The 18570-nt window shown below is 42.1% G+C and overlaps 1 protein-coding gene across 9 annotated transcripts in view; it reads right to left on the bottom strand.

Moving 5' to 3' along the window:
* MSANTD3 (Myb/SANT DNA binding domain containing 3) overlaps positions 1-18570 on the bottom strand; it is a 132237-nt gene that overhangs the window by 99642 nt on the left and 14025 nt on the right. For 3 of the 9 annotated variants that reach the window (XM_033929627.1, XM_033929626.1, XM_033929618.1), the window contains exon 2: positions 9995-10080. The exons of 4 other annotated variants lie outside the window; for them this stretch is intronic. The gene's annotated coding sequence lies outside the window, so the exon portion shown is untranslated. 2 more of the 9 variants (XM_033929619.1, XM_033929620.1) reach the window with 2 other exon arrangements.

Raw genomic sequence — 18570 nt, 5'->3', positions numbered from 1 at the left:
AGAGATATTGATTAAGATTTGTTGTATTTCAGATCATCTCTTGGAAAGAAATTACAGAGGGTTAAAAAGTGTGTAGAACATTGTTTCTGGGTGTCCTGAAGCAGACATTTGAAACGGGGCCGCGTTGAGACCCCTAAGAGCCCTAACAACTACAAACCTTAAGAATTATAAGAGTTTGCTACAGATAAGTGTACAGCATCATTTTTCCAATGAGAGAGAGATCTTGGTGCATGAGAACTTTTTGAATATGAACATTTTTTGAACATTTTATGTCGATTTTGCAAGTACTTTTCAAATAATTAAGACCTTTTGCCAGTGGTCAGAGAGCGATGTTTCACAAGTTAATGCAATGACTGGACGGTAAACTCTTTTCCTCAAGAGGAGGTATCCACCTCCTCTTCAGAGTTTCACTTCTCTGAGCATTTTTCTAAGAGTCATTAGCTCTCTCCTCACTGGCAATTATTACCATTATAGTCAGTTTCTTATTTTATTATCAAACTACTTCACTGACTAGTGTTTATATATGAGTCCCTGTATGTCTTCTTAACGAAGTTGTGATCAATATGGCTAGCAGCATTTCCTCGAAAGCAGGCACAGAGACCAATGACTCTGGTCTAGAAGATGCAGCAGTGCGCACCACAGAGGGCGACCTTGTGGATGAGTATTCCCTATTTTTGGAGGCACGCTTTGAAGGAGGTCTCATAGAGGCTGGCACGACTGCACTCGTTGCCTGGACTGCCTGAGACTCAGCTGGAGGCTTCTTAGCTAGCGTACCTGTGGAGGGAAGAGCAGACTTGCCTGAGGACAAGACCTTAAGAAGCACAGCAGACGAGGCCTTCACGGACAAGGGCGACTTGGTCGAGGACTTGCCGACGAGGCCACCACCGAGATCGAGGCCTGTTTTGCAGATGGCTCCATGGAACCAAAGAGATGCTGGATCTGACACGACGTCTCCGGTGAGCTCTCTTTTGAAGGGTAGCACAGCGCGGGCAAGACTCAGAACAATGTTCGGGTCCCAAGTACTTAATACACCAATGGTGCGGGTCGGTGAGAGAAATCGCCCGGTTACACTGGCTACACTTTTTGAAACTCGTAAGAGGACGGGACACAGAAAAAAATACAGCCGCAGCCAAACGAGAGTCAGAAGCAGGGCCTGAGCCCAAGCCCCCCTCCGGATGAGAACCGACAAAAAAATAAAGAAAACTTTTTTTTAAAGAGATGAGCTACACAGCGACTATTAAAAATAAACAATTAAACATAGGAGATAAAAAAAGCCTAACGCGGTTTCATAAAAGGGGGGGTATATGTAACGTATAAAACGATATTTGTAAATTATGTTATAAGTTTTTACAAGGGTGAATAAAAAAATAAAGGCAATTGTTAAATTACGTGATAACTGGAACATAGTAGTAAATAACCCTATGCTTCCCCCCTCCCCCCTCCGTGATCTCTGCTCATTGGGCAAGCCCCTATCATCTGTACACTTTTCTTCCACTGCAATTCCAGACTCCATCCCTTCTTTCTTGCGGCGCAGTATGCCTGAACAGGCTGCCTGAATCAATATAATGTGCTCCGTCCCTGGAAGTGTTCAAATCCAAGCTAAAGGCCCACTTTTTTGAAACTGCTTTCAACTCTTAACCCTCCCTCACTGCTGTCAGATACCTATACCCACTATAACCTCCCCAACCCTGAAATGTCCTGTCTAAATTAGCTTGTAAGCTCTTCTGAGCAGGAACTGTCTATTGTATGTTAAAATGTACAGTGATGTGTACGCCTTTCAGTGCTATAGAAATAATAAATAGTAATAGCTAGCGAAATGCAACATATTTATTCATACATTGCCTGTTGAATAGTTCATCCATGCAGAGTGCAGCGCTCAGTCTTTAGTCAGGTGGCAGCCACAAGCTCAGAAACATGGATGCTCCATTGCAAGATTGCATCATTGAAGACAGTGTGCAGTAGTGCGCTCTCTTTGGGCAGAGGGAGTGAAACCTGTAAAAATTCACCATTGGATATTGACTCAGTATGAATCAATGAAAATTATGAATGGGTAAAAAGTTTTAAAGCGGTAAGATTAGATGTAACTGACAAGGGTCATTCTGGTCACCCATAAACATCATGCACACAAGAGCACATTGACAGGGCGGATGCCTTGATTAGAGACCGACAGATAACGGTGTCTCAATTGGTTGCATATTTGGATATCAGCTATGGATTTGTATTTGTCATAATGCATGATGACTTGGGATACAGGAAAGTCTGCGCACGATGGGCTCTCAAACAGCTTACTGATCTGCACAACCATCAGTGTGCAGAGGTTGTGATCAGCTATTTTTCATCATGTGTGACCTCAATGAGCAGTGCTTCAGCGTGAAGTTCTGTTTTTAATTGGGTAAGACCACAACAGAAACTTATGAAATGTTGAAAGTGGCTTATGGGGGAACATGTCATGAGTTGTGGAAGGTGTTTTGAATGGCATTCACACTTCAAAAGTGGTTGTGAATCACTAGAAGACGATTTGCAAACTGGAAGACCATCAATGTCAACTAATGATGATCATATTGATCAAATGAGTATTCTTGTGCAGCTAATCGTCATTTCATTTTAGAGAATTGGCAGAGGAATGCTGCATCTCCATTGGTTCATGCCACAACATTTTAACAGAGAAGTTATGGATGTCTTGCGTTGCAGCAAAGTTTGTTCTACAGTTGATGACCTAAGACCAGAAGAACAACCACAAAAAATGCGATGACAGTTCTTCCCCAGCTACCTTACTCTCCTGACTTAGCCCCTGCTGACTTCTCATTTCCTAAACAAATCCACACTGAAAGGAAAGCAATTTGACACCATTGAAGATATACAGCAAAATTTGATGCAGCAACTTTTGGCGATTCCTGAAGATGCGTTTACGGACTGTTTCCAGAAGTGGAAACGACGTTGGGAAAAGTGTATAAGTAGGAAAGGTGAGTACTTTGAAGGGGACCCAATGGAATAAGTTGTAAGACTGTTAATACATTTTTATAAAATCAGTCTTGGAACTTTTTAAACAGACCTTGTAAGGGAAGAGGTGCTCACCTGGATTTGAGAGCAGCCAAAAAACTTCTCTGCAGGAATGCAGAAGATAGTTGAATGATACAACAAATTGTCATCTTGCAAGGGGACTATGTGGAAAAGTGATATGTTCAATTGCTCACAGTTACTTTTATTAAAGCTGTTAAATGTATTTTGCCTTTATTTTTTTATTTATCCTCGTATTATGAAACTGGAGTTCAGTTAGTATATATTTACCAACCAGTAACAAATAAAGGAGTACAATTAAAACCCTCTCTTGTCAATACAACTGCATAAACTACCATGTAAGGGGTTTAATAACCCACATTAGGCTTTTTCATGAGCGTCGGAGCTAATGCTACCATGGCTGGCGATAAAAAAGCCTAACATGGCCTCATAAAAGGAGTGTGAGGTAATTTTTTTTAACAATATGAGTACTAAGAACCCAAACCTTCCTGCAATGGTGCCGCCTTGATTGCCTGCTTGTATATGACAGAATTGAAGAACAGTATATACAGTATATGTGTCTCAATAAAGTCATCATATCAAATTATGGAAGCAGTTCATTAATGGTGTTATGTTTTAGAGTGGGAGTATTAAGTTTTTTGCAAGAATTTACACCATGGGTCAATGAGATTAATGAGATAAACAATATCATGTTTACATCACATTCGTACAAGATTATGATTTTAGACATTCAGTTTGAAAAAAACATTATAAATTAAGCACTACTATACATCGTAAAAGTACAGATATAAATACCTTACTTCATTACTCAAGCTCCCACCCCAGATCATTAGGTTAAGCAGATTATGTTCAAATGTTAGTGAATATAAAAACCAAGCAAAAGATATGTATCAAACATTTATAGAACAGGGATACCCCAGCAAAAACGCCTATAAACAAGCATTATATTGTCATCAAGATTGTTGTTTTGGTCGATCGCCTAGTACAGTGGTTCCCAAACCTGTCCTGGGGGACCCCCAGCCAGTCAGGTTTTCAAGATATCCCTAATGAATATGCATGAGAGAGATTTGCATACCTGTCACTTCCATTATATGCAAATCTCTCTCATGAATATTCATTAGGGATATCTTGAAAACCTGACTGGCTGGGGGTCCCCCAGGACAGGTTTGGGAACCACTGGCCTAGTAGCTAATCTCAAGATTTAGTTCATGTGTTGCCTTTCTTTCCTCAGATACATAAAATTATAAAGATTTTGTAGCGGTATTGGCCAATTTAGGTGTGTACCCTAGATTAAAAATGTTTCCAAAGGTGGCACCGCAGACAAAAAATATCAGGGAGTTATTTATGTATCAACATTCCCAGCACAATTTTCAGTCCCCTTGGGGTCACTCTAAATGTGGATGGTGTATTTATGGTGGCTATATGATGGAGACCATTGTGGTAGCAATACTTCATAGTAACAGGTGGTTTCAGTTGTGGGCTCATACAGACTAACACTATTAAGGTAATATATTGAATAGTTTGCCCATGTGGACTTTTGCATTGGCCACACTAAGAGACCTTTCAAAATCAGAATTGGAGAGCATATAAGTTGTTTTAAACATCAATGGCAGCAGGCTCCACTGAGTGAACATTGGACTGAAAAGGGACATCCCTAAAATGATTTAAGAGCATTGCTGTTTCAGATCACGTCACGATATGAGGAGATTGTCTCTCAGGCTATGTTACAAAGGGAGCAGTGATTAGTATATGAATGGGACACAGTGGCCATGTAGGGACTTAATAAGAATGTAGGGTGGTATAATTTGTAAAGGAAAGGTGGCATTGAGATAGATTGTCACTCTGGTTGAAGACAGGTAGACCAATGGTAATGCACACCCCATGAGGTGTGCATGGCATATTTTCGATGGTGCTTTTGACCCTTCACCGTTTTCGATAGGTATAAATTCAAACGTCAGGGAAGTCTTCTGATGAACGTGTTGGCATTTTATGTTCATTGAGCACAGGGTTATCTCAGACTCCTTGCTGGTGAGTGAAAGAGTTTAGTTATATATTAAAATGTAAGGTTATGATGTTAATTTATTGATTAGGTTTTGTTTGATTTGTTCATTTAGTCACTCATCCTAAGAAAGCAGTAGAGAAACCCAGCTTGGGTTGAGGAGCAATTTTGTTGAACATTTATATTTATGCGTTACTGATTTTTCCCTGGTTGACTATATGAGGTGTATCAGTGGGATTATTGATTTGACCACAGTCCACCATGCAACTACAAGATAAGTGATTCATTTTTTAGTACTAAAGAAAGGTTCATTTCTTGTATGTGGCTGGTGGTATTATCAAGGGAACTTGATGTTGCTATGATGGTTCCCATTCTCCCATGACAAATCGTTGCAGGAAGGTTCAGATTCTGAGCACATCAATAAAAAAATTTAATTTTGGTTTTGTATTTAACCGCTTATATGATATTTTTACCAACTCCAGCTCTACACCCCTGCTAAAATATAAGCAGGCTTTTGGTTTTGTGAATCAAAAATTTTAGGCTCAGCTTTACAGGAAAGCATGCTGAAATTATGCTTTCAAATTGTCAATCATTTGTATTAGAATAGCATTTTGATTAAAATTGAAAGCACTTAATTTTCAATCATGAATATTCACACAATTAAAGGTATTTTATTGCCTATTGCACCTCCTTGCGATTCTAGGCAAGTCATTTAACCCTCCATTGCTAAGGTATAAAATAAGTACCTGTATATAATGCTCTTTTCTTTCATTACAATCAAAGTAGTTTACCTATCTAATCTCATCCTCTTTCCCAGAGGACTAATAATCTCCTTCCCTCCTACACCTAGATCCATCATCTCTCCCTCCCTCTTCTCTTCCCCCAGGTCCATTATCTCTTTCTTTTCTTTTCACTTGTACCCTCCCTCCTTCCCCTTCATCTCCTTCAACAGCAACAAGCTCTTCTCCTGGCTACTTGAGCTCACTATCTCAGCATAGCTTCCACCGATGGTATCTCCAGCTCTACTTGGGGGTCTGTAGCTCCCTCTCCCCAACCAAGGTTTGGCAGCTACCCCTCTCAATTCTCCTCCCACACACAGTCTATATAAAAGATGATCTTCTGTTGGTCCCCAGGTCAGGTCAGAGAGAAAGCAGTTTGGATCAGGCTACAGGAAACATATGTGCAATAATGCCATTGACCGAGACCAACAGAAGTCCACATTAAGATAGACCAGCGTAAGGGGGTGAATCTGCCAGATTACACCAAGGACAGAGGTTGGGAGTAAAAATAGAGATGAGATTTTGGAGGACACGTCACAATGTGATTATTTTAATCACATTTAATAATTAATGCATTAAGCAAAGAGTTAACTATGATCAACTTGCAACCCTAATTTTTTTCCAAAGAAAAGAAAACTACATAAAAAGGTTCCAGAATGTGTAGTTACTGCTTTACACAAAACAATCCATTCTTCTCCCCTCCAAGTGAGATGCATCAGGAAACAAAACAAAGAATCCCATGAGCCTCGAAATGCATGCTCTCCCCTCTTGTTAATATCATTATAAAAGATTTTTCATACTACCGGTAACTTTTCATAGTAGAAACACACACAATTTCCCTTTTATCACTGTGCAAAGTTAAACAAATGAATCCTAAGCCTTGCTTCAAAAATACACCTAAGCTTCTAAGTATACTTATATTTATGGACAGAAACAGTGAACCTGTGGCTCAGGTATCTTAGCTGACAGTGACAATCTTGAAATAGAGCCACTTACTGAAAAAGAATAAAGTTGCATTAATTCCTGTATTCAAACTATTAATACTACATGACTGGGTTTTATGGTACCTGAGTATCCCCAAGCTAGGGTGCTTTTCAAATACAACACACATTTAATCACATTTTTCTTGTGGGAAAAAAAATCCCATATTAAGAGACCCTTACCTACAAAACTGCTCTTGTATCCTGAAAATGAAGAGGACTTATCATTACAGGATTAGCATTACAGATCTGAATCAAAATCCTTTGTCAATCAAAGGAAAATGGGGTGTGTTCAGGCCCAGAGAGGAAGATATCTGGGGCCTAGAGACAACCCCTGCCAAAGGCTGAGGTGGGGGTACCCCTTGGACAACACAGCTCTGGGGCCAGCGAGGGTTCCCTAGAAACACTACAGCAATGTACAGCATTTCATCTGGGGTGGGTGATAACTGAAGAAGGAGGGTGAAAAAGAAAGCAATAAAAATTACTGTGAATTAATTTAATGATCATATAAAATTAGTAATTAAGAAATTCAGTTAAAAAATGCATATAAAAATACTGCATAGGCATTAAAACCTTCTAGGTGGTGAAGCCCTGCCACGGCATCTAACTCTTTGATTGAAACTTGTTGCTAGCCCAGCATTTCCCAGCTAATTTAATACTAGCGCTAAACTGTTAAATTAGAGAACTGATTAAGTTCTACAACCTGGCATGTTCCCAACTATCTCATCTGTGGTGGAGCAGGTCTACATTCTTGAGGTGTCTCTGGAGATCTCACACAGAGAAGAAACACGTTTAGTAAAAATAGTCTTTGCATCAGGGCACGTTTTCCTAGCTCTCACCTAACAACAGCTTTAGGCTGTAGTATACACTGTTGATTGCACAATTAAAATCAATCAAAAGCGAACTTGTAAAATCTGCTCACATCCCAGTGCTAGTCCTCCAGCCTTTGCCGAATGCCAGCTATACACTATAGTATACACTTACTGATTATACAATTAAAATCGCCATACACTAAACTTAAAAAAAAGTAAAAGCAGTTCTAGTGGGAGGAGGAGAAGGGAGGAAGGAAGGGAGGGGGAAAAGGAGGAGGTGATCACTATTTCAAAGTGTACACTTGGATCCCGACCACAGCGCAAATCTGAACGGATCCTACCGGGCTCTGGTGCATGGGGCCGGGGCTCGGGCAGGCTCCCGGCTGCTACAGCAGCGGAAGGCAGGAGCTGGGACAAAGGCAAGAGCGCGGGCACCGGCGAGGAAGAGGAGGAGCAGGAGCACGGGGTGCCCCCGCCACAGCCTTTCGCCGCTTTTATCCTACAAAATCGCTGTTTCCCCCTCCTGCCCAAACAAAGGCCAACTCAACACATTCCTCCCACAGCAGCTCCTGACATGCTCGGCTCTTCAATCAAGTGCATGCCGAGGGGCCTTCCTCCCCAGAGCAAGCTGAGCCGCTTACAAAGCCCGGCCTGGATCGCACCACTGCGGCCCGGGAGGAAGTGGCTTGTGTTTCCGGTTCATGCACAGACACATATATGCATGAATGGAGGTGAGAAGGAACCTCATATCACCTAGAGCAGTGATTCGCTTCCAATGCTAACGCGTGCTTGGAGCTATTATTCTCTGCTAGCTGTGGATTAGAGAGGGCACTGCGGAGTATACAATTAAAATCGCTGAAACCTTTGCATTTTAATAAGTAAAAGCAGACCTAGGAGAAGTGGTGGATATGTTAGAGGAGGTGCAGGCGTGGGTCCGGGCTGCAGTGAATCTGCACAGATGTCGGCCAATGGTGGCCAGTCTTTATTAAGAGTGTTTCACATGCAGTTTGAGGCTTAGTCTCATACTCTTGAGCACAGGGGGAACCTCAGCGCCAGTTTACTGATCCTGATCACGTCCAGGGAGGAGTAATTTCCATTTTGAAAAGTTGACTTCATGATGTGTATAATTTTAGCTACTGAAAAGGAGGGTAACATTTAGACTGGATAATTTACCCAGCTAACGGGGTAATATAGTTTCAGAGTGGAATTAGATGATTCATCATGGTTATTTCAGTGCAGATCATGTCAACATGGCCGCATTGAAACATCTACAGTGAATTGTCCTCTCCATGTCACTGTTGGTGCTTTTCCACCTCTCCGCCCCAATGGCATAGTAAGGGGGTGTAGGCCATGCCCCTTGGTAACGGCTTGCTGGGGGTCTGTCACCATATGCCTTTTGACGAAGACCAGGCACCATTTTATAAGCCTTCCTCTGGACCGACTACATCCTTTTAATATCTTTTTGAAGGTGTAGCCTCCAGAATTGTACACAATATTCTAAATGAGATTTCACCAGAGTCTTATACAGGGGCATCAATACCTCCTTTTTCCTACTGGCCATACCTTTTCCTATGCACCATCCTAGCATCCTTCTAGCTTTCGCCGTCACCTTTTCAACCGGTTTGGCTACCTTAACATCACACGAATATTAGGACCAGCAATTTGGATATTTTTATGCATTCTGTTTAACAACTTTTTGCCTAATTAAAATTCCTGTACATCTTCCTGCAGTTTTGTTTGCTTATTGTGTACCTGTACTGCAGGTTTTGTTGGTTCTCTTTTGCTTTACAATCATCATCACATACAATCACACCCAAGTCCTGCTCTTCTCTCGTGCACATAAGTTCTTCACTCCCTAAACTGTACCCTTCCTTCGGGGTTTTGCGGCCAAAATGTATGACCTTACATATTTTAACTGCCAAATTTCAGACCATTCTTCAAGCTCCGCCAGGTTTTTCTTCATGTTATTCACACCATCCGTGGTGTCTACTTTATTGCTGATTTTCATATCATCCGCAAAGAGATTAATCTTATCCGACAGCCCTTCAGCAGTATTACTTATACAAATGTTAAAAAGAACAGAACCTTCAGGCACACCCCTGGTAACATCCCATTCCTAAGTATGATCTCCATTGACCACTACCCTCTGTTGTCTTCTACTCAACCAGTTTCTGACCCAGCTCACTTTGGGACCCATCCCGAGGGCACTCAGTTTATTTATTAGACAGCTGTGTGGAACACTCAAAGGGTTTGCAAAAATCTAAATATACACACTCCCTCTATCCAATTCTCTGGTCACACAGTCAAAGAAATTAATCAGATTTGTTGCCTCTGGTCCTGTAATCCACAGAATTCCAGAAACTTCACCATTCTCTGATTTAAAAGCGTTCCCTTTAATTTGCTTACCAGAAGTCAGACTTCTTTCTTGCTTCTACTTTTGTGTAGAGGGACCACATCCGCCCTTCTCCAGTCCTCCAGTACCACTCCCGACTCTAAAGAAGCATTGAAAAAGTCAGTCAGTGGAGCCACCAGAACTTCCCTAAGTTCTTGGATATCTATCATCCAGATCCATTACTTTGTCTATCCTTAATTTAGCTAGCTCCTCAAGAACACAATCCTCTGAAAATTGATCATCCCTATTCGTGTTTGTCTTCTGTGGTGCTGCTCCCGGTGCTTTAGCCATGAAAACAGAAATATTTGTTAAGCAATTCAGCCTTTTCTTTATCAGCTACTACATATTTTTCCCTTTCACTTCTGAGTTTCACAATGCCACTTTTGCACTTCTTCCTATCACTGATATATCTAAAAAATGTCTTGTCTCCCTGTTTTACCATATTGGCTATTTTTCTTCCATTTGTAACTTTGCTTTCCTTACTATTCGACCAGCCTCTCTTAACTGTTCCAGATAGGTTTGCTTGTCTTCCTCTTTCTGCGATCTTTTGTAGTTTATGAAAGCTAACCTCTTCTTATTCCTTATCTTCTCAGCTACTACATTTGAGAACCAAAGAAGCCTTCTTTTCCTCTTACTTTTACTTACTTGCCTTACAAAAAGCTCCATTGCCCTTACAATAACTCCTTTCAGTTTTGCCCACTGCATTTCTACTCCTTCCAGATGTTCCCATCCAGACAATTCCTTGATGTAATCCCCATCCGAATATAGTTTTTTAAAAAGTCTAGAACCTTTACTTTTGAATGAACCCTCTCTATACCCGTCTCAATATTAAACCTTACCATGCAGTGATCACTGGATGCCAGATGAACACTTTCCCCGTTTTGTAAGCACCATGTGGGTTCCATTACCAACTGCTGGAACAGTTCTCCTTGAAGAGAATCCAGGATCTCCCTACTTCTAGAAGACCCCATAATAGGGATACCCCAATCAGCATTCGGTATGTTAAAATCACCTATTAGTAAAACTTCCCATTTTTTTAGATATATTCTGAATGTCTACTATTAAATTTCTGTCCATTTCTTCCATCTGTGAAGAAGGCCTTTATATCATACCAATGTAAATATATTTACTATTCACTCTTTCCAAATTGATCCACAGTGCTTCTTCCTTGCCCTGCAGATCTTACAATTGTGTGGCTTTAATATGATACAATTGTGTGGCTTTAATATGATCTTTAACATATAACGCTACTCCCCTTCCTTTTCTCCTACCCTGTCTTTCCTGAACAGATTATAACTCAGTATAACTTATGATGAAGTTATGCTACATCCCAGTCGTAGTTTTCTGTGAATGTCTCCGTGATCACCACTATATCCTACTCATCTTCTTCCATCACAGCTTTTAGATCCAGAATCTTGTTTCCCTTACTTTGAGCATTAGTATATACTGCTTTCCAGACATTGCCCCCTTTTCCCATCCATGTAGAGGTATTCAGTGATTTATTCACCCGGAGGCTTTGATTACCCTGCCCCATCACTTCTAGTTTAAAACCCTCTTCAGTAGATTAGCAAGCTTGCTGCTGATGACACTTCTTCCATTCTTTGATAGCTGGATACCATCCCTGCTCAGCAGCCCTTGGAAAATCATCCCACGGTCCAGGAAGCCAAAACGTTCTCAACGGCATCATTTCTGTAGCCACACATTCATCTCCAGGATGCATGCTTCTCTGATCTAGCCATTACCCTCAACAGGGAGGATGGATGAGAATACCACCTGCACACTTGACTGCTTCACCTTCCCTCCCAGAGCCACAAAGTCACTTTTGATACATTTGCAGAGGTACCTGGTAGTATCAGTATCAACGTGGATGAGCAGCATCAGATAACAGTCATCAGCCTTGATGAGTCTTGGCAATCTTTCCATATCATTTTGGCACCAGGCAGACAGCATACCTCCCAGGACATCATGTCTGGTCTACATCATGTCTGGTCTGTACCCCTCAGAAAGGAATCACCAACTACCACTACCTTATGCCTCCTAGTGGTCATAGATCCAGTAATTTTTGGGATTTCAAGCTTTGGTTCTTCCTCTCCTTGGGATGCTCTCATCTCCTCCACTTCCAGGACAGTATACCTGTTCTTCAGTTCAAGGGCGGGGGAGTCACAGTCCCAATCTTGCAGTGTTCCATAATGTGAGTCCAGCTATCTTCCTTCAGCACAGCCTCTTCTTCCCCACTGCTGGAAATCTTTGAACATAAGAATTGCCGCTGCTGGGTCAGACTAGGCCCAGCAGTCCGCTCCCACGGTGGCCCTTAGGTCAAAGACCAGTGCCCTGAGACTAGCCTTACCTGCGTACATTCTGATTCAGCAGGAACTTGTCTAACTTTGTCTTGAATCCTTGGAAGGCGTTTTCCCCAATAACAGCCTCTGGAAGAGCGTTCCAGTTTTCTACCACTCTGTGGGTGAAGAAGAACTTCCTTACGTTTGTACGGAATCTATCCCCTTTTAACTTTAGAGAGTGCCCTCTCGTTCTCTCTACCTTGAAAAGGGTGAACAACCTGTCTTTATCTACTAAGTCTATTCCCTTCATTATCTTGAATGTTTCGATCATGTCCCCTCTCAGTTTCCTCTTTTCAAGGGAGAAGAGGCCCAGTTTCTCTAATCTCTCACTGTACAGCAACTCCTCCAGCCCCTTAACCATTTTAGTTGCTCTTCTCTGGACCCTTTCAAGTAGTACTGTATCCTTCTTCATGACGTCATCATAGACAGCCAGTATTCCAGGTGGGGGCGTACCATGGCCCGGTACAGATGCATGATAATCTTCTCCAATCTGTTCGTGATCCCCTTCTAAATCATTCCTAGCATTCTTTTCACCGCCATTGTGCATTGCGTGGTCAGCTTCATTGACTTGTCGACCAGTACTCCCAAGTCTCTTTCCTGGGGGGTCTCTCTGAGTACTGCACCGGACATCCTGTATTTGTGTATAAGATTTTTCGTTCTGACATGCATCACCTTACACTTATCCACATTAAATCTCATTTGCTATGTTGCGGCCCATTTCTTGAGTGTGTTTATGTCACATTGCAGGTCTTCGCAAGCCTTCTGTGTCTTCACTACTCTGAATAACTTCGTATCGTTTGCAAATTTAATCACCTCGCTCGTTGTATCAATTTCCAGGTCGTTTATAAATATATTGAAGAGCACGGGTCCAAGCACCGAACCCTGCGGTACTCCACTCGTGATACTTTTCCAGTCCGAATATTGTCCATTTACCCCCACTCTCGGTTTCCTATCCACCAGCTAGTTTTTATGTTCAAACAATTTTATTGATGAAAACCACAAATCAACAGAAGCAGACAGATGATATCAACATCAAGAAAAGAACACAGGAACAATATCCACAACATAAGAACAGATATCAACATTTTGTTGTCCATTGGGACATAATACACATCTCCTACCTACCATATTCCCCAACAGATGTAGTTCCAAAAACACAACACAAACCAGGGCCCTGGACTCTGATGAGCCCTGGAGCAATCCATCCATCATCCACCTCCCACCAAACCCAGAAAGTGTCCTGGAACGAAACGTGGAAACTGTATACCCCTCTCCCCCACCCACACTCCCAATCCAAATGCAACAACCAAAAAGACCCTACCCCCCACCTATCCCTCCCCCACCTAAAACTCTCCACCCCTGGAATTGCAAACTGCCCAAATTAGGACAACCATCTTAATGTATTACGGCCCTTTGGGTTCAAGGACTGCAAATAGGGTTCCCAGATGTTCAGGAACAAAAGCTTCCTTTTCCTTGACCCCCTCCCCCTGCATCCCTTGCCTCCCAAGTAGCCAACTGATGCAATTGGTTCCACCAATGCCAAACACCAGAGGGTCCTGAACCGTCCAGTATTGAAGGATACATTTACGGGCCAGACTCATCTTCCTACATAAAGTCAATTGGCCCCGGGGCAAACGGCCATAAGCCTCTGGTAAATCCAGAACCATATGGGCCGGTGTGCTCCGCAGTACTCTCCCTATCAAGCCTGACATGTAAGAGATGATACGGCTCCAGAAGCGCTGTAGTATAGGGCAGGACCAGAATGCATGTCCTAAGGTGTACTCCCCCGGTCCACACTTATGACATATTGGTGTAGGGTGACTCCCACTGTAATATAATTGTGTGCGAGTATAAATATGCTCTTAATGTCACCCTATAATGGTTTTCCACAACCATGCGCACAGTGTTACCCCTGTTGTCACCCTGAGAGTGCGGGCAACATCCCAATGTCCCAAAGCAACCTGTAACTCCTGTTCCCAGTGACCCTTAACCGATTGGTAGTCTTTATCGGGCTGTAAATCCTGCAAACTGGTATGTATGCTCGAAACTGAAAGAGGGGTCCCCTCCTCCCTAAAGAAAAACCTCCGCAAACTAGCCCCCATATGTTTCACCAGCTAGTTTTTAATCCACGTGACTATATCATCCTCGATTCTGTGGCTTGCAATTTTTCAAAGTAGTCGTTCATACGAAACTTTGTCGAATGCCTACTGAAAATCCAGATATACAATGCCAACCGGGTCACAATTGTCTATCTGACTGTTTACTCCCTCAAAGAAGTGCAGCAAGTTCATCAAGCAAGATCTTCCTTTGCTGAAGCCGTGCTGGCTGGTCCTCATCAGATTGTGTCCGTCAAGGTGCCTCTACCATCTTTACCGGTACCGAGGTCAGACTCACTAGTCTGTAGTTTCCTAGATCTCCCCTCGAACCTTTCTTTTTTTTTTTTTACTTTTTTTCTTTATTGAATTTTCACTTCAGTTCACAAGAATAATCTTGTTCCATGCAACACAGAGAAAGAAACAATTTTTTCTAATTATGCAAATACAAAGTTATCCCCTCCTTAAACCACAATATAGGGGGTGTGATAATCAAATAATATTGGAGACATTAATTTAAAAATAAATTCAAAGGCCCATCACCCCTAAAGAACTACATAAGGCTATCCACAATCAACAAAATTTTTCGGCTCCAGGGCCGGATGGCTTTACGGAAGAATTTTATAAACTGCTCTCAGGGCAGCTTAGTCCTTTTTTAAGGGACTATTACTCCCAGGTAATCCAGGATGAACATTTCCCTGGAGAAGCGAATGAGGCTTTAATCACGTTGATATTGAAGCCTGGCAAAGACAGTTCTGCTCCCGAGTCCTATCGCCCAATTTCTTTGCTGAATGTAGACATCAAAATTCTGTCCAAAATCTTAGCTGATAGATTAGCGACCCTTCTCCCCGATGTGATTGCATCCACACAAGTCGGCTTTGTACAGGGTAGACAAGCAGTACACAACGTAAGTAAAGCATTGATAGGCTTAGTGCACACGCAATTCCATCACACTCCTATGCTTCTACTCAGTTTGGATGCGGCACAGGCATTCGACCAGGTCAATTGGACGTACCTCTTTGAAGTGTTAAATTGTATGGGGATATCTGGCTGGTTCGCCTTGGCATTACGCACTTTATATTCCACTCCAACAGCAATGACATTATTACTGACCCAATACCTATTGAGAGGGGAACTCGACAGGACTGTCCCCTGTCACCCCTCTTATTTCTAATGTACCTCGAACTCTTTCTTCGCACAGTGTCTCAGGAACCCGACATAGTGGGTGTGGACTTCGGGACTCATTCACTCAAAGTGTTGGCCTTTGCAGATGACCTATTATTTTTGCTAACTGACCCCGCTCACTCTGTTCAATATTTATTGCAAGCGCTTGACGAATTCAAATTTTATTCGGGATTTACGTTGAACTACCAGAAATCTATGGCCCTAGCTAGCCCCATGACACTACAACAGACATGGAGCGGTCACTTCCCATTTACGTGGGCTCAGACTTCAATTCGCTATTTGGGGATACAGATCCCCCGAGACCTTACGACCCTGTATACCAGCAATATCACACCATTGCTTCAAGACACCTCACAACATCTACAGAATTGGTCCACTTTTCCCTTATCGGTGGCGGGCCAGGTAGCCCTTTTTAATATGGTGCTCTTTCCCAAATGGTTATATCGCTTTCAGGTTTTACCTCTGCTGCTGTCCCATGCCCATAACATTCATTTAACGAAAGAGCTACAGCGTTTTCTATGGGGTGGTAAGTGACCACGTATGCCCTTGCTACGGATGTGTCTGCCCAGGGATAGGGGGGCTATGGTTTATTAAATGTACGTTGGTATGCTATGGCTTGTCAGATGAAACATATTGATTGGTTTAGAGGAACATCTGATTTTTCTGCTATACCACTGGAGTTATCTTTGCTGGCTCTGTTCCATGTGAGCTATTTTCTACATGTGGCAGATCCGAGGATGCGTCCTTTGGTGTCTCACTACCCCATTTTTACGCCGGCCAGAAGGACATGGAGATGGGTCTGTAAAACAGCCAAATTGTCTTCTAGGGTGTCTTTATATTTTCCTATACAGGGCAATGGAGCTTTCCAGCCAGGCATGCAAAATGCCACCTTTCTTAGGTGGCAAGCACAAGGTCTACAATATCTTTTTCACCTGTTTTCGGAGGAGGGGAGCCTGGTCACATTTGCCGAGCTGCAATGAACTTTTGACCTACAGGCTAATGATCTCTTCGTCTATTACCAGATCCGTCACTATGTTCAGTCCCTCCCAGTGGCTGCCCTTACTGAAGTTTGCAGGGAGGCGCTTTCGGAACTCTTCAGCCTTTCAGCCCAACAGAGGATTCCTCTAAGATTTCATATTGTGGGGATCCGGGATTGCCAACCAATTACGAATCTCTACCGTATCCTGTAACATACTTGAATCTTTGTTATGTAATTCTCTCGGAAATGTCCAGATATCTTCTAATTTGTAATCCGCTTAGAACCGCAAGGCACAGGCGGAATAGAAATCACTAATGTAATGTAATGTAATATATTAGTGACAGCGTGGGCTGAGGACTTGCATTGCCAGTTGACTGCTCAACAGGACAACGGGTCCTGAACATTCAAAAGGTGTCACCCAATATTACTCACTGGGAAATGCAATTGAAAATTGTTCTTACACTTTACATTCCACCGAAACGTGCAGCCCGGATGGGGATTACTGAGTCGCATTCTTACCCGAAATGCAATCAGGCTCACGCATCACTGAGTCACATGTTTTGGGCCTGCCCCGCAATCCAACAGTTTTGGAGACATCTTGGCCTATATACCATATCGCTTTGGGGAAGGCGATGGCTTCCGCAACCGAGGGCGTTATTTGGATTTTATAATATAGCCTCGCCCAAACCCAGGGGAATGTCAGCATTTATCTCCAGAGCCCTTTTGGTGGGAAAAAAGCTATCCTCACCAACTGGCTCTCCCGTGATCCCCCGTCATATGCACAATGGAGATCCCTAATGATAGTGCACGCAACACTGGAGAGACGCATGGTGGGACACTTGACTCTTGGCTCGGGTCGCAAATTTTGTCAGGTGTGGGAGGACCTCACACCGCGTGCTCGCAGTAGACTTTTGAATCTTTAAGATTTTATTCCCACTCTCAGCTGTTGGACTGGCCATGGATTCTTGGGGAGGGGGGGATGGGTGGGAAACTGATTATATTGTTGAAAATGTTATTTCCTGACTGGTACTACTGTTTGTATTTGCTTCTTACTACTGGAATAATAAAAATCATTTAAACATAAAAATAAATTCAAAGGAAAAAGCTTAGTGTGGCACGGCTACCATCTAATTTTAATCCATTCTTAATCAGTCCTTAATGATCTTTTTGACTTTTAGGAATTCCTTCAAGTGGTCTGGAGAAAAAAATACGTACTTAATTCCCAAATACCTCACCAGACATTTACAGGGATAAGCTAATAGGAACGTAGTCCCCAATTTAAGAGTTTCTTGACATAGGGAAAGGAAATCTTTCCTTCGCTCTTGAGTAACTTTTGAAACATCTGGATAGATCCAAATCTGTTGTTCTCCAAATAGTTTTTGAGAATTCTTAAAGTATAGTCTTAAAATCATATTTAGATCTTGCTCAAAAATAGAAGATGTTAGAAGCGTAGCTCTTTCAGTGTCTGAATTCAAAGATTGTTCCAAAAGAGCAGTAACATTACCAAAATCAATCTGTTTCTCTCGTCCATTATTTTTCTCCGTTTCTTTATGAGGAATCTTTTTATTCGGTAGGTAATAAATCTTGTTTAAAGGAGGAATATTGTCAGGGGAAATTTCCAAATTCTCCATCAGGTATCTTTTGAAAAAAATCTATAGGCGGAGTTCCAGGTGAAATTGGGAAATTCAATATGCGAAGATTTAATCTCTTATTATGATTTTCAATTTGTTTTAATTTTCTATATATCAAGGAATTATCTTTGATTGTTGCTATTTTAAATAGTTGCAGCTGCTGTATATCATCCTGCATCTGTTTGGTTTGGTTTGAGAAATCCATTTTTACTGAGTCGACAGTTTTAGTAAGCGTGTCAATCTTAGAGTTAATATCTGTTACCTCCTCAGTAGTTTTGGCCATTTCAGTCTCCAGCCATTGTAGGAGTAACCAAATGTCTCCTAAGGACATCTCTGTGAAAGCAGGGTTAATTCCCTCTCTCT

Source organism: Geotrypetes seraphini, chromosome 2 (assembly GCF_902459505.1).
Source record: "Geotrypetes seraphini chromosome 2, aGeoSer1.1, whole genome shotgun sequence".
NCBI classification, from domain to species: Eukaryota; Metazoa; Chordata; class Amphibia; order Gymnophiona; family Dermophiidae; genus Geotrypetes; species Geotrypetes seraphini.
Note: the sequence above shows the minus strand (reverse complement) of the source record. Positions and strands in the feature narration are given on the sequence as shown.